Source organism: Megalopta genalis, unplaced genomic scaffold (genome assembly GCF_051020955.1).
Source record: "Megalopta genalis isolate 19385.01 unplaced genomic scaffold, iyMegGena1_principal scaffold0136, whole genome shotgun sequence".
NCBI classification, from domain to species: domain Eukaryota; kingdom Metazoa; phylum Arthropoda; class Insecta; order Hymenoptera; family Halictidae; genus Megalopta; species Megalopta genalis.
In genome coordinates this window covers 312501-317500 of record NW_027476205.1, presented here as the reverse complement: position 1 = coordinate 317500, position 5000 = coordinate 312501, and positions in this window count along the sequence as shown.

The window sequence follows — 5000 nt, the reverse complement described above, 5'->3', positions numbered from 1 at the left end:
GTGTCCGGCGTACCTTCTACCGTGGGCTCGGTTTTCACCGAGACCGCTCGCGTGGGAGTCACACATCTTTGCAAGATCACACGAGGATTGGCGATATTAATCACCTTCCCGGATCTTGTCTTTCTCACAGACGCGGGGGGACTGACAGCTGCATTTGCAGTTCCCGCGTCTGCGGCGACGGCTTCACTCCGAGTAGGAGCTGGACCCGTCGTCTTTGGACGCTTAGTTTTTTGTTCATTAATTTTATTCAGACCCATAATGTGTCTTGGTCTTTCATCCAGTGCGCTCCCCGGCCACCACCGACCCACACAATTTGGAACCCGCCAAAGGCTGAGTTAGGGCTACGCACCGAATATAGTCTGCTGGCTGGGTCGGTAGTAGATAGGGACATCTATTGTGAATGAGCTTTAATGAGCGCGACGCGCTAGCTCGTCGTACCAGGCTTGGTTAGCCTATACCGACGGTGTTAGGGTGAGTGAAACCACGGACAAGGGGGTACGCATGCATCTGGAGCATGCATGCGTCGTGCTTGTGAAAAACCCCTCCGTCATCATTTAAGGTTCATCCGGAGGGAAGACCGTCCCGTGTGGGAGGTGACCCGCTTAGCCGTCGCGCTTGCAGGTACATGGCAAGCCATGGGCTTGAAAGCGCGACGTTTCCAGCGGGGGCCACGAGGAGGCGGGGTCACCAGCGCGAGGCTCGGTCTCTTGCGGGTCCGCATGATTTCTCATGTGGAGATTATAGACGTCTAGACACACTAACTGTTGTTAGTGCCCGCGTGGTCTAGACGGCTGTACCGGGGTCTGGGTTGATCCTAAGTTCCACTAACGTTTTCTAATGTAATGTTCTCTCTATATTTCAATACTGCTATTGCGAATTTTGTGAAGTGTCCGAATGTGTCTTCTAGAACGAGTTCTCTGAGCTGGCAAGGCCAGTTTATGCCTGTACTGGTGACGGCTACCATAAGGGTTTCTCTTTCTTTGCGTAGGTGTGGGCAGTCGAAGACAATGTGATGTACATTGTCCGCCCGCCCACAATCGCAGATGTCTGATTCTAAGGATTTCATGCTTTTTAATATGTTCCTTATGTTACCGTGACCAGATAGAAGTTGTACGACGTAGTGGTTTAGGACCACCCAGTTTGCTTCAAGTCTTTGGCGAACGTTCCCGAAAAACTCATGTGTTATCTGGCCTTTTGTTGAGTTGGTCCAAATTTCCTGCCAGGCATCGAGAGTCTGCTCCCGGATGTCTTTTTGCAGTTTGTTTTTTATTTCTATGGATGGTGTTGGTTGTAGTGTTGTGAATTCTAAGTTTCGGATTTTGAAATTTTGATTTCTGCTTAGATTGTATTTTGCTCTTCTCTCCTCTAAGAGTAGTTCTATCGGTATTGCGCCTGTGATTACCATTAGGGCATCGTATGAGATTGTTCTATATGATTTTGAAACTCTGATAAGGGCATGTCTTTGAGTTTTGTGTAAGAGTCTAATGTGATGTGAATTGTTAACCTTGTCTGACCAGGCAGCAGCGGCGTAGGTGAGTATAGGAACAAAGACTCCGTTGTAAATAGTAGCTAGGGTCTTGTGGTTAAGTCCCCAGTTGGCTTTGGCAATTGTAGCAAGAGCGTGAAATATCATTTTGCTTTTATTTGATATTAGTTGCAGGTGAGGAGTTATGTTTAATCTTGTGCCAAATTTGACACCGAGATATTTAACGGAGTTTTTCATTTTAAGTGAGCTGTTCCCGATCTTGACTGTGGGAGGTCTTCTAATATCTAGAAAGCCTTTTAGCAGAATCATTTCTGATTTCTGTGATGAAATTTGGAGTTTTTGTTCCCTACACCATTCTAAGATTGTGGCTGTGATGGAGTTTGCAGTTGTTTCCAACTGTAATCTAGAGTCTCCTGAAGTGAGGACTATTAGGTCGTCCGCGTAAGCAATGACTTTGTGGCCTAGACTATTTAGGCGATTTAGAAGTTCGTCGAATATTAAGTTCCAGAACATGGGTCCCAGGATAGAACCTTGAGGGCAACCTTTGTTTACTGATTTGCGGGATATGAAGCTAGAGGTGACTATCTCTGCTGTTCGGTCAGAGAGGTAACTTTGAATAACTTTGTATATATTTTGCGGACAATTTCTATTTTTTAGGTTCCAGAGGATGCTGGGCCACCATACCGAATCGAAAGCTCCTGAGATGTCGAAGAGCAGACCTATCATATATTTGTTCCGAGAGTAAGTTACATGTTTTCTTAATTCAACCATGGCGTCCTCTGTTGACCTTCCGGGTTTGAATCCGAATTGTCTATCAGAGGTGAGCTCATGGTTGTGCAGAAGGCAGTGGATCTTATTGGCCATAAGCTTTTCCAGAATTTTGCCGAGGACTGGGAGGAGAGAGATCGGCCTATAGGACTTAGGATCGCTCTCCTCTTTCTCTTTTCCTTTAAGTAGCACACGAATCTGAGCACGCTTCCATTGTTTTGGGAATACGCCGTGGGTTAGGCAATCATTAAACAGTTCTGTGATTTCCCCATGTAGGGTAGTCCAGGCCCGCTTAATGATTACGTTTTCTAGTCGGTCGTGTCCGGGGGCTTTATTCGGTTTAAGGGATTTTACTATTGTGGCTATGTCTGTTTTTAAGAATGGGGGAGAATTTTCCGTGGCTGGAGGTGACGACGTCTCCAGTCGGATGTTAATTTGTCTGTTTGTTTCGTTGGTCGTGTTATCGTCTGGAACTAGGTGGGCTAAGAGTTTGTCTATTGTGTCGCGTAGTGTGATTGTTTGTTCACCTTGTATTTGTATACTTTCGCATACTTTGTCTGCTTTTAGTTTTTTGTTTGCTATTTTGTATGTTATTCCCCATGCGTTTTCGTTTCCTTCCTTGGAGACGAAGTTTCTCCAGCTTTTGAGTTTCGCGGATCTAATTTTTGATATATATTTATTTCGGAGGGTTCGATAAGACTCTCCTAAGGATTGCCTTACCGATTTCGTTTTTGTTCTTTGATAGATACGTCTTGCCTCAGTGACCTCTTTTCTAAGTTTGCTTAGTTGCGGAGTCCACCAAGGGACGGATTTCGGGAAGCGTGTTTTTTGCGGGATGGATTGTTCTGCTGCTGTTATGATTTTATTTTCTATTTTCGCGGCGAGTGATTCTGGAGTTGAGGTTTCTAAGGGGGGCGGGTCGTTTGTAGTTTTGTTGGAGAGACAGTGGTGAAATTTGTCCCAGTCTGCTTTTTTAACGTTGAACCTATTGGTTCTGACTGGTCGGCTAGAAGTGTGGAATAGTTGGATGGAATAGGTTATTAGACTGTGGTCGCTCGTGGTCGTACTGTCATGTACCGACCAACACCTGATTTTGTCGAATGAGTTTGCACACGCTAGAGTGAGATCAATGTTAGAAGTTCCTCTAGGTGTGTTGAATGTGAAGGTTGCGGAAGGCTTATTAACTACGAAGAGTCTGTGTTGGGAGATGAAATCTTCCATTGTCTCTCCTCGAGGATCTGTGCGTTTGCTGAACCAGAGGGGGGAGTTCGCGTTTGAATCTAAGCTAATTATTATTTTATGCCCCTTGAGAGTTGTAATTGCTTTATCTAGGTGGGCTAAGTATGAGTCTATGTTTTCGCAAAATTGGAGATACGCGTTGATTATGTAGAATCTGTCGTCTTTCGTGCAGATTTCTACGCATGTGCAATGGGTGTTGCTTATTTGTGCGATCTTAAGGGCTTCTATTTCGGTGTTGAAAATAACTATTGCTGATTTAATTTTGTCCGCGGTAGAGATTTTTGAAAAGCGTTTTTTGTCGGTTATGATTTTTGTAGTAATTCCGAAGCCTGGGATGGAGTTCGCGTTACTGTAGGGCTCCTGAAGCAAGAGTATATCTATCTTTTTGTTTGTCGCTATCTGTCTGAGTTCGTCAGTTACTGTCTTAGAACCTCCGGCGTTTATTTGTGCTACTTTTAGGATTCGCGTGCTACTTGTGTTGCGTCTAGTGGATACTTGGCCTATTTTAAGGGTGGGCATGGATTGGGAGTGGTTAGGTTTATAAACCATAATCCGTGCGAGCGAGGACCTGATTTATAGCAGCGATGTATGCCGGACATTCGCTGTGGGTGACAGAGTGGGTGGCGGGTTTGCCGGTTTTCTGGCAATTATGGCAGCAGGACGGTTTGGCCTTGTTTGGGCATGTTTTGAAAGTGTGGTCTTGCTCGGCGCAATGACCACAAATGTCTTTCTCGGCGCGGCAGTATTTCGTCGTGTGACCGAAGCTGTGGCACTTGTAACAGCGGGTCGCCGCGATGTAATCGTTGACGCGGCAACAATTCCATGCGACGTAGACTCGCTCTTTCTTGACGAGGATGTCGCGGGCCTGTTTAGACACTTCTAGAATCCAGTTGCATCTATCTCTGTTTTTGTCGCCTGATTTAAATGCGAGTTTGATCTGTTGGGAAATAGATTTTTCGGGGCCGTCGAGATTCTGGTTGACGATAGCCTTAAGTGTGGCTTCGTCACTCTCGAGTTTCGGGACGTCGTACAATATTATTCTGGGATTTTTCTTTAGCGGGGCTCCTACTATTAGGCCGGCAGCTTTCAACTGCGCGTTGCCTTGAAGGGTGGTTAGGTCAGAATTTTTAGAGGACTCGACTAGGATCCCGTTGCCCTGGATCCTCCTGATGCTCTTTATTTGCAATTTGTTCTCGGAAGGGGAAACGAGCTTCAGGACTGCTTCCTTGGTCTTCTCACTGGATTCGAAGACCTTGGGATCCTGTGGAAGGATCGTGATCGCGCTAGGAGGGTTCTGTTTTAAATTTGAAAGAGCCGCAGTTTTGGAGCGGACTCCGACTCTTTCGGCGTAGGTGGTGGGTCGGGAGGGTTCTTTCGATACTTGACACTTTTCAGTGACTGTCTCGAGGGTCTTGCGCTGCATTTTATTTTCGGAGGTGATGGCGTGGATTTGGCCCTCGAGGTTACTGCAGCGGAGGAGGGACGCTCCAAGGATACTTTGCAGTTT